The sequence below is a fragment of the Equus caballus genome, chromosome 20 (assembly GCF_041296265.1).
Source record: "Equus caballus isolate H_3958 breed thoroughbred chromosome 20, TB-T2T, whole genome shotgun sequence".
NCBI lineage: Eukaryota > Metazoa > Chordata > Mammalia > Perissodactyla > Equidae > Equus > Equus caballus.
In genome coordinates, this window is record NC_091703.1 from 11,786,397 (window position 1) to 11,798,857 (window position 12,461).

Sequence of the window (12,461 nt, forward strand, 5' to 3'; positions counted from 1 at the left end):
AATAGCAGCAACCACTCTGCCAGGAATCTTCTCTATCATTCCTGAAGCTGCAACAGAGCTTTTCTCTCTAGAAATAAAACCAGAGATAGTCCAGGGGAAAACAGCGGCGAGGAGATAAAATCTGGAAAACGTTGTGTTAGGGGTTCTCTTCTCTTTTCCTCCCCCCGCCCCCGACTTTGTGTGTGGACAGTGACCGCTGAGGCCGCTCTCTCAGTCGCTCCGAATGGATAGCTGCCTTTTGCGCCCCAGGGCCAGAGGAGATTTCTTTACTGGAGATGCAATCAGCTCTGACCAATCAGTAAGAAGGGTTAATCAGCTGATCGATTGGTCCCTGAGCAGCCGGGACCTGGCTCCTCTCTGACTGGCTCTAGCCTGGCCTTGGGGCAAGAGGTTGGGAACTTTTAATTATCCGCAGCAGCTACCGCACTGATTGAATGGTCAATGGGTTCACTACTGAGGCGGCGCTGCTGGAATAATAATAGAGAACAATGTGAGCGCTGGCGAGCACAAACAGAGGGCCAGAAAGGCACTGGGATACGCAGAAAGCACGTTAAGACGAGTTAATTGCCTGGCAGAAACCAAATTTCAAAGGTCTGGAGGATGTTTTCTCAAAGTGTGGTAGGTGCTGGGAGAGAGAGCAGCGAGATGGCATTTTCTCATGTTACTCTTCGATCTGTGACCGTGGCTGGCTGCACACTGTTGCCCCAGGACAAAGGAAAACTTGCTTACCCTGGTGGTTAAAAAATGATCACTGGAGGAAATTTGTATTTTGACATTTGCAGGCACTGTCAGGGTTTAATTATTTTCTATTGTGAACTTCCTTTAAAAGAAATCATCCTGCCTGGCTCCACTAGGTAAGATGCCCTCATGGCGGGGAGGGGGCGGGAGTAAGATTACATTGTACCAAAAAATAGAGTGCTCACACCCAGGGGTTTTTAAAAGCCTGACTCAACTTTGTGGTGTGGAGACCTTTCTGCTTTACAGCCCCCCAAATAGAATAAAGCCTGAATCCGATAACACTATAATATTCTGATCTCTCCTTTCTCCGATAAAGTAGTTCATTCGTGGTGGTTCCTTTTTCCCTTGAAGATAAAACCAACAAGTGCCCCAGAATAGAAATGCTATCTCCGTTCAAATCATCTCAGAGCATAACAGTGGAAACAAACGCCCCAGAAGAGCTAAAGAACCAGCCAAAAACTCTGTGCTGGCAGGGCGGGCAGCAAAGGATGGGAGCAATTTCATAGAACTGCTGAAAAGGATATGTTTGGGGTCAATTTGAAAAAAAGAAAAGGAAAGAACAATCAATTTGGCGCAGAGACCAGTGTTTGGAGGAGCGTCGAAGAAGCGTCAACTAGAATAACTTTTGAAGGTATCAACTGAATTCTTGATCAAGACCCTCAAATGGTCAGTGGCTGGCCCCGTGGCCGAGTGGTTAAGTTTGCGCGCTCCGCTGCAGGCGGCCCAGTGTTTCGTTGGTTCGAATCCTGGGCGCGGACATGGCACTGCTCATCAGACCACGCTGAGGCAGCGTCCCACATGCCACAACTAGAAGAACCCACAACGAAGAATACACAACTATGTACCGGGGGGCTTTGGGGATAAAAAGGAAAAAATAAAATCTTTAAAAAAAAAAAAAAAAGACCCTCAAATGGTCAAAGATCAGAAATCGTCCTATTTAAGCAGATTCCATGCTAAAAATTTGCCTTTCTCCAGTGATCTCACATAAACACGGAGTGTTCATCAGGCCCCACCAGAGTCATTACTATTTATATTACCATACCCTGGCTGTGTGCAGTCAATTCATAATTGTCCAGTTTTTCTAATTAATCACAAAAGATTTTTGTTTTGCCTGCAGCTAGTTCTGGGGTGACTCACGATGGCAAGCCAAAGCTCATACATCAAACACAGGCCCTTTCTCACTCTGGCCTTCTGCTGGGGAATGCTGCTCCGCGCTTCTCCACCAAAGAGGTGCGCAGTGGGCATGCGCAGCCCGGGGCAGGGGAGAAGCCGGAGACCGTCCTCCACTGTGTGACTTGTTATTTTTATCTGATGCTTGCATTCTCGGGCCATATCAGATCCAGATAGCAAAGCAAGGTTTCTAAATTCAGAGCACTGCTGCTCTCGCTTCTTTCTCGCCCTCTCTTCTGTCTTCCTCCTCATCTTCTTTCAGCAAATTGTTCAAGACTGTAGCATTTCCAAAAGAACGATCTGAAACTATTTTTCATATTCTTTAGTCTTTTCAAGGGTGCCCTTTTGTGGAGGCTACAACAACAAAAGAATGTCACCAGGAGAAAAAACTCACAGTTTCTGTGTTTTATCCTATCCAATTCATGTAATGACAGGGCAGCAGGAAATATCTGTTTAATATGCAGTTTATCTTATTGAAAGGCACCTAGGGGTTTTTCAGCAGGTGACTGGTTGGAAAGGTGTCTGGGACAAATAATCACTAGGATGGCCAGGAAGGGGGCCAGGGTTACAGCTGGCCTGAGTCGGGGCAGTGAGTACACCTTATACAGACGATGGTGGGGAGGAGACAGACTGAGACCGTCCAGTGTAACCTGCGTTGCACGTGAAAAATTTCAAGGTGAGATCAATCTCTTTTGGAAGATCTCATTTGATCACATTCTGTCTGCACTGGCGTGGTCAGCATGGTGACAGGAGAAAAGCAGCCCTCAGGACCCCCTGAGATGCTCTGGAGATGTGAGACAACTCCTAGCTGCCGGTTTTATATACTAATTAATTTTGCTGGTATCGTATATTCATGAACGTTGTTGATGTACTGTTATAATAGATAGGTTCCAGGCAGCACCAGGTACATGCATTTCCTTGCGTAAGACACTATTTGCAAGGCCACAACACTCCCACCTGGCCATCTTGCCAAACCTAACTTGTCCTTCAGGTCTAACGAGATGTCGCCTCCTCTGAGAAGTCTTCTCTGGTGACTTGCCCCCAGCCCCCTGCCACCTGTCCCCACCAGATGGTGAGATGCATCTTTTCCGAACTCCCATAAATGCTTGTACTGCCTCCATCCCAGCACACATCATAAGGTATTGCAACTGCCTCTGTGCCTTACCTGCCTGACTCCCTCATGTCTCCATGAGCACTCTGAGAGGAGAATCCTCCTGTTGACTCTCAGCTCCAGCGCACATCTCCATGTGCAGCTCCAGGAGAGAAATCCCTCTGAACAGAACAGATCTACTATCAGATGGAAAGGTTGTAGTAATTGTGAAAGACGATCATGACTAAACATAACTTTCTACAATTATTTCCCAAGCTATTTACCTTTTTAGGTTTCCACTACCTACCAGTGCCCTCACTGGTGACCTATTGTAGTCATAGAATTAAGGCTCCTGACAGGCCAGCCCTGCATTCTTTACATGCTGGAATCCACGCTGGTGTTTAGTTCATTGGGAATGACAATGGCAATAAAAATAAAGAATGCTGTTATTATCTCCTGATTAGAGAAGGCCAAACAAACCTGGATTTGTGTTTTGCCTTTTGGCTTTTTCCCTTTCTGAAATCTATTTGCATGTGAGGAGTGGGGGTAATGGGCGACATCAAAGGGACAGCTGCTTGTTTGATCTAATTAGTCTATTTCTCATTCTTTACTACGAAAACACTGGGGAAGGGAAATTCCACATCATCCCTGAATCTCTGTGAGGTACATTTGTTTCTCAGACAGAAAGCCCTGCATCTTCTTTAACCAAATTTTCAAAGGACCCGAAGTCACTGGGCCTTTGAATGTCATATTAATTCATAAATTTTTATTGAGCACATGCCGTAAACCAGGACATAATGGATGCTCACAGCAGACAGCACAGGCGTGCCTCCTGCCGTCATTCATGAGCAGCCAACATGGAGCTTGCTAGTCTTCTGGGCAGACAAACCTACGCGAGAATTACAAGTCTGGTGGAGATCATAAAAGGATGATCACGCGGTGCTGTGGAAATTTGCAACTGCAGGAGCTATCATGGTCTGGGGTGGGGGTATCCATAAAACTTGCATGCAGAAGTTTCATTTAGGCTGAGTCATGAAGGATGACTAGGCTAGAGGTGCTCCACACGGGTGGAAATGAGTGAGCTGTGCTCCTTTCTCGAGGGCGAGAAAGGACATAGAGTGCAGGGAAGATGGGTTCCCAGAGGCTGGAGAGTCACTGGGACCACCATAAGCATGCCTTGTAAACCACAGTAAAGATTTCTAAAATCTACCCTGAGGGCAATGAGGAGCTATCAAAGAAGGGTTTAAACAGGTGCACTAAGACTCGAATTCATTGTCTACAGGGCACTCTGGTTGTGGTTGTGGAGAAAGAGAGAGAGGCAAGATGGCAAATGGGGATGAATCAGGCAGCCCTCGGAGAGGTCCAGGTGAGAAATGATGGCAGCCTGGACTGGAGCGGAGACCATGGGGATGGAGGGAAGCGGACGGGTTTTAGAGATACTGAGGCGTTGAGAAAATGAAGGAAAAGTAGATAGTGGAGCTTCCTGAAGGACAACTAAGATTAGTTTCTTCTGCAGTTCAAGCATTAAAGAACTCTGCTTTACCTAGTGTCCTTAAAACCAACAAATGTGAAACTTAATGAGTTTAGGAAAAATAAATTAGGGGTGAAACTGAGGCACCCCACTGTGGCTGACTGGAACACAAAGCCTAGCTAAGAACATTTTCTTACTTACCTAACGTCTCTTTTGGCACTATGAGAGTACACATCCATACATATTTGGAGCCAAAAGAGCCTTATGCAGCAATCCGGATTCCCTCCATGATCTGATCCATACCCACTCCACTTCCCACCCCAACGCAGGACCATCTCCCCCACTTTGCCCTTCTTTTAGCTTCATCAGATATCTCGGCAACCTTGCAAAAGGCCATTCTCTTCTCTAGACTTAAAGTTTCTCCCTTGTTAAAATTAAAAAGTGGGGCCAGCCCAGTGGCATGGTGATTAAGTTCACGTGCTCCACCTCAGTGGCCTGAGGTTCACAGGTTCGGATCTTGGCACAGACCTACCCACTGCTCATCAAGCCATGCTGCAGCAGCGTCCTACATACAAAATAGAGGAAGACTGACACAGATGTTAGCTCACGGCCAGTCTTCTTCACCAAAAAAAAAAAAAAAGTGGAAATATCAATTCAGCCCTCCACAAGTGGCGTGAGAAAAACTGTAGGAACAGGCTAAACCAAAAGGAGCCCCTCTAACCGCAGAAATTCTCATCAGAGAGTGGGTCTGCGGTTCTGTCCTCCTCCGCTCCCACCCTTAGAGACTGTAACAATAAACATTTGAATTGAGGAAATTACTGAGGGCAGAGAATTACTGATTGCAGATGGCCCCCAGAATATAATCACCTAGAAAGGAAATTTGGACTCTATTTGAAAACTCTAGAAGCAAAAATTATATTATCTGAGACTAAAAGTAAGTTAGAAATTAAAAATATCAACAACAAGAACATTTCACATCAATAACCAAAATAATCCGAAGTACAGTTAGGGATTGTATCAGGTTTCCAGTTGCATTTTTTCACTTACTTATTCCAGACGGCCAGTTTCTCCTTCCCCAGGAAAGGATTCTGAATGCTCAATACAAGCCTTTTTTTTTCCCCCTAAAAAAGAATAGCTACACAAGTGGCTTGTTCTCTAATGCTCATATAATAGGGGTCTTGATGCTAATAATAAGCAGTCTGTCAGGTAGCTGGATAAAAGAGCAAATCTCCTTCGTACGCTTCTGGAGGCATTTTCAAAAATGAAAGAAAATAGCTTCATTTTAAAAATACCATTTGTAATGAAAAAAGAAGTCTCTGTGTAAGTAAAAGCTTCCTGAACCCAATCTGTCCATTCCTTCACTTCACCGAGGTAGTGTACATGGAATAAGAAATTTCAAGTCAACGGAAGAATTTGCATAAAGCCTGAGAGCCTATTGAAAACAGATTTGAACTCTGGGGTGAATAGAAGCGCCCGCTCCTAGTGGGGGAGGGGTGGGGAGGTGAGGGCGGAGAATCTCCTTAGCTCCATTATTGGGCATCAGACCAAAACTTGAAAAAGAAGGAAGGACAGGAAAACATCTAGGGTTTGATTGGAGAGAAGCTTTTGCAGGAGCAAAGGGGTGCCTCTTTTCCCATCGCTAAAGGTCTCCTTATTTTCGCCCTAACTCCAGTCCCAATTCTACATCTCACGCAGGATCTTCTTCTGGCTTCATTCTCATAGGTGGGACCCTCACCTGGGAAGAGGCCTTCTCAGCAAATCTCACTTGTCCAGTTGGAAAAAGCCCTGGAAAGCCTCAAGCATACTTCCTGGTCTGGTCTGAATACCCAAGCAATGCCTACTGGGCCCACCTAAGTACTGGGCTCTGGGTTCTAGTTCTAGGCCTGGTACTAACAGTAGAGTTCTAGGATGAGCCAGCCATCCGTTCCTCAGCTTCCCTCAGTTGACTAGACCCGAGGCCTCCTTCCTCCAGCTTCATGGGCTGGGACAGCAGTGTGGGAGCCCCGAGAAGCCCCCTTTCTGGCTTCACTGTCCAGGGACACATGACCCACCCTGGGATGGAAGTCACCACGTGCACTGCAGCCGGGTTTGTCTCTGTGGCCTTCAGCAACGATAAGCACAGCTGTCTAAGAGCTGTGAAGAGTAAGCAACACCACTAAGGAGCCAGGAAAGAAAGGGGTCACTTTTCCACCCTCCCACCTCCCTCCCCTTTGTTGCCATCTCTGCCTTCATTTTTACTGCTAGATCTTTAGTCAAAGGAAAGATCTTTCATGGATTTAGGTACTTGATCTGTTTGTAAATACCCTCAAAACAAAAATCTAAGCAGAAAACAACTTTGAAAACTAGCTCTTTGAATGGGTCTTTTCCTAGAAAAGATAGAAATTGACTGCAACCCAAATCAAAAAACAGCATCTCATTTAAAATTTCACCTCTGTGCAACTCTTGAAGGGTTAACAGATGAGTCAAGATAAGGCAGGAACCTGAAAATTCAACTCACCCTAGTTCAGGCTCCATGATTTTTCATTCTTTGGCTAAAGCTACAATTACTGAGAAGGCTCTCCATCACTGGGGTTCTGGAAGTGAGTCGCCGGATAAACTGTGAATGGAGCTATTACTGAGTGTCTGCTCTTCAGAGATGGAGGGAAGTGGATTGAGGTGGGGTTTTTGCTGATTTATAAGCATTAAATCAGCTGAGGATAATGGTAAATGTGCCTGTCTTTCTTATAACACCGCATGAGCGGTGGTCATTCTCCAATACCTGGAGGAGCATCTCACTACATGCAGGTAATACAAACAGCGGGAAGGGAAGTTGAAAGTGACTTTCTGTCATCCCCGCATTAGTGGAACGCTAAGATGAATGTTGCGTCTTGAAACGCCTAGCATTTTTTTGCCTGCTATTATTAACCTTGCGTGCTTCTAAGCAGCACGGGGTCCTGGAGAAAAAGGTTATAACAAGTGGATATTTGAGAGCAGAGATTGCTATCCAAGGTAGGCTGAATTGTCTTGGCTTCCTTTAACCTTCGTTTGTGCTTGAAATCCACTATTTTGCCACAGCTGCGCCTTCCCAGTTATAAAAACTTCACACACGCAGCGGCTGCATGTAGCTGGGTTCAGCCCAATGTCAGATTCAAATAAAGGGTCTTAAATGATTAAACGGACGCTCCTCCAAGATGGCTGGGAGGTTTCCATCAAGGAAAATACTAACTGGCTTGTCCCCAATACCAACTCCAAATGTCATAAGGGGCTTTGTGCTTTATAGCATCTTTTCTCTCTTGGTGTGGGTCCTAGACTCCGATTTTCATTTTTATCAGGCTAAAGAGGATATATTTTATCATAATGGCTTTATATCCAATGTGTACAGGCCAACACAAATAGGGTGTTACAAGTTAAAGAACTGTACCTCAGGCACCATTTTATTAGAGCTAGTGTTTACATCAAACAATACATCCTAAGTACTTTATATTAAGCGTGGACAAATCATTTGCCTGAGGATTAGGTGTTGTGCCATTGAAATGTAATCCTTCTGTTGATTTTTTTCTTAACTGCCAAGCCAAACATGGTCAAAGAAGTAACTATTAAAGCTGAAACAGAAGCAATCTTATCCTACATTTCAAGCACAAAATAAAAACTGAAGCCAAAGCGAGTGTAATATAGCAATAGAAATTGAAGCGTTTCATTCAAGCGCACACCTATTTCTGTGGTGTCTAATATCTATCCCTAAGTTTGCTTTCATTACTGGAATGTATCAATTACATTGCATTCTCAAAGCAGGTAAGGGTACAAAAAGAAAGCCGTGCTCTGTAGAAGCCAGCCAAGACCCCCAAATTACCACCAACCACGCATGCTCCAAAGTAATCCACTTGACTCTTCGCAGCTAATCCCACCGCTAAAGGGCTGACAGTGAGGGAAAAAAGTCCTAGTGCGCAAGACGACTGCGGCAGCTGATTCCACTCTCTCAGGCCAGGACCCATATGCTTTAGGATACTGTTAACATGATTTGTGAATAGGCATCGGGGATATGTTTAACTAGAGATTTGTTGTGTGGTCTCTAAGATACTATTCTATGGGGTTTGTCTTATAGACAGACACCTTATTTAAAAAAAAAAAAGTTGAAATGAAGCTTCCCACTACAGTAAATCCTTGCCTTATTCCAAATTCTATAAATGAAGATTTGCCACTTAAAGGGAAAACAAATTAACATAATATGATGGTTAAATGTGGTTAAGAATGGACTCGAACTTCCTGAATTTGAACCTTTGTTCTGCCTCCTGCTAGCTGTTTAATCTTAGGCATTTTACTTAACCTCTCTGGGCCTCAGTTTCCTGTAAAATGGGGATAGTTAGTAATACCTACCTCATAGGTTTCCGTGAATATTAAATGAGATCACCCATAGGAAGTACTCAGCCTTTTTCCCTCTCTTAGCATTGCTGTGCGGCTGCAATAGTGTTTCTGCTTCCTGTCTTCAGCTCTCTCTGTGCCCCCCCAGACTGCTTTCCATCAGAGCAGAAATAAGCTGTGTGAAGGAGAACCCTGATCAGAGGAGGCGATACTTCAGCTGGCAGGAGCTCTTATTAACTGGGTGTCTGAAAGCCCCAACATACTAACTTCTCTTCCAGCCTAATTATAACACAGATGCTTCTCGCTAGATCCATCTGCAAGCATTTATGTGCCAATCACTGTGCCAGACTCTGGGGACACACCAGTAAATGGGGACAGATGCAGTTCCTCCCCACAAATCTTTGGTTCATGGGTTGCTGACAATGACCAACACCTTGGAAACATTCATTAAATACTTACTGCTTGAGAAATTACAGGGAGCATATTTATCAGCAATATACAGATCTTATTTTTGTTGTGGGGCTTTACTAAACAACCAAACCACAAACCAGAGTAGTTAAATATGTTCAGAACATGGACCCCCTTCTCAGTCTGCTGCTGACAGGCTCATTCTCATGTCCACTTGCAGTATCTGATTAAAAATCTGAAGGGGAGGGGTCCTCATTTTGGAGATTCCGGAAGCACTCAAAAAGACCTATGAAGAAGCTGGACAGCAACCATGGATCCAGTCCTCCTGAACACATCTCTGTTTCTGAAAAGTACATATGTGAAAACTGAACAATTGGTGGTTCTTTCCCACAGAATCACCTAGAAACATTAAACGCTAAATTCCATCCTCTGTGTATTTTCCTGATCAAAGTGTAGAAAAATCAGATGGTCTGAATGGTGTAAAGCCAGTAGGGTGAGGGACCTTCTTCCTTCTGAGGAATAGTGTGGGAAAGTTCTGGAGCACTCAGCCCCTTTCCTGCTTTGATAATTGCCTGGTTTGTGATTCCAGGTGAGTCACTTCCTCTCTCGTGCCCCATTTCAAGCAGGGGTGAATTTAGCAGAATACTTCTCCCCAGCTTCACGGCGTTTGGGACAGAAGAACTTGCACACCTTTTGATGAACCATAATGAGTTGGATTGGTCTTCAAGAGCCCTTCATTCTTTAAAAAAGAAAAGGAACTATTTCTAAGCTAAGACTAGCAGCAGCACTCATGGTTTTTATTTATTTCTAAATGTAGAACTAATTCCTTGCAGTCTTCACCATCTTTTGGAGTGGCAGTCTCGTAGTCAGTTCCCTTATTCGAAGAATATTTCAACCATCAATAAATTAATTCCTCTACCTGGCACTCTAAAAGACTCAGAAACTCTTTAAATCTTTGAAACTTCATTAAGCTAAATAAAAATCAGAAATATTGCAGAGGACTTTTCAAATGCAAAACTTGTCTACCACCTTCTCCACAATCTTGATTCTGCTGGTAGACGGATTTCCTCAGTACAGCTCTTGACGTTTCAATATAGAGAACAGCTGTTGTTCTCCACTTTAGATTGCTCCAACTATTTTCTATGAGGAACATTATGATAATTAACATTATATAATGATTTTCTTCTACACAGATAAGAGAATTTTCTAGTATTAATCTCCCATAGAGTTCTCCTAAATGTCACAAATCATTTGGGAAATAGTTAAGAAGTAGATTTGTATATATAGCTCTCAGATATGTATCTCCTTACATGGAAATCTGATGCCCTGAAATTCACTATTATCGAATTTAGAGACTAGAAAACTAACTCAATATGCAAAATCCCAAAGCTTCTTTTACATAGTTTTCAAGACTGTTCAGTCATATATTCCAGTAAACATGCCCCACCCGCTTCCTTCATTTACTGAAACAACCAGACTCAACCTCTGCAGTACTTCTGTGTCCTCTCCAGTCCGGAGGAGCCTGCTCATTCTAGTGGTTCTGTGTAACAAGCTCTGAGTAATCAAAAGGAATTGCACCTTTGCTCCTAATGGAAAATAACAAAGTGTCAATTTGTTAGAAACAAATGACTCTTCAACCCAATGTGACTATTCAGTTAAGAAACTTTTTTATTTTACTAAGAAAGGGGGAGAACACTATTTTGAATTATCAAATGTGACTTTAACGTACATACATTCAGTTTTATAATGAAACATTATGGCCTTTGATACGTAGGAATTCATGTTAGAGGAAATTCAGGAGTCCATCTGTTCTAAAAGGGGCTTGCACCTGCACCCCATCAGACACTGCAGACTTTGAAGTTTTATTCTAGTACAACTTTCAAGTTAATCACTCCCTCCTCCGTGCTACTTTGGTATTTGCATAAATTTATATTTATTATTTTGCTGCTGTGTTTGTTGCTTTGTCTATCTCCTCTGTTGGACTGTGAGCTGCTCGAAGGAAAGTCTCATGGCTCATTTATCTTTGTACCTCCAGAGCCTGGCAATCAAGAAACACACATCAAATGTTAACTTGAGCCAGTGAACTGTTCTGGGCACTGCTCATGGAACCTACCACATCTCTGTTGCCCAATAACAAATTTCAGTAAGCCAAATTACTTTTGTTGCTGCCCTTGATGCTGCTGTTTCATCAGTCTTTTCAACTTTATTTTTACCAGCTCATGTCTGAGTTCATCAGTATATTTACCAAGTTTCATCCCTTTACAGGGATACCCTGGTGACCTGAATGCCCATTGCCAGAGGTGTGAAAAAGAGACAGAGAATCCACATGAGATCTGGGAAAAGAGAGCCAGCTGCTGATGGCCTCAGGGCCCTGTTGGAGGAGGGTGTTTTGAAAGACTTTAATGTACTGGTCCCTGTAACCTCCTTGGATAGACCCAAAACGGTATCCAGAGGCAGAGCATTCTGTGCATTGGAGACTAGCCTAGTATCCATAGTCCCTTGGGGAAGAGTCTAGCACCTTCCTCCCTAACCCTCTGACTCATCCTCTGAAGCTGAGCAAGTCAACAGCCTTTTGCATCCTGTTTCTTCGTCTGAAGAATGGAAATGGTAATAATCCATTAATGATGATAATAGCCACAACCAACATTACTCACGGAAATGTGGTCAAGATGAAGGCAATTTTGTTAAGTATTTAGTGTTGTGAAGAACAATTTTTGAAGAGGCCAAAGTGAAGATAAAGATGATGGCAAATCGTTTCTTTCTCCCAAGAGAAGGCTTCAAGAAAACTCTTATCTTTGTTTTGGCCACTCCTCTGTTTTAAGGCTCAGCTATACCAGGTCCCTTTCCAGAACATTCCCTTCTAACAATCCCAGAGAACATTCAGGAGTGCAATCATCCACACGATGTGAAAGCACCATAAAAGAATGATGGACGGAGGGAGACCTTAGAGTTTGAATCCAATGCCTTGATTCTACATATGAATCAACTGAGAGTGATAAAGGTTATATTGTTTACTGAAGATTAGGTGACTAATGAGTGCTGAGCTAGGAGGAATGATTCTTAAATTATTTAATTCTTCTTAAATAACGATTCTGAAATTGTTTAATTATTCTCAAAAACAATTCTTAAGTTATTTACAGGAAGCTCCCCCGTACTTCCTCCAGGATGGCAAACTGAGATAAACTTTCTGAAAAGTAATTTAGGCAATCTTTTTTCAACAGCTGTAAACATATGCATATAAGTTGA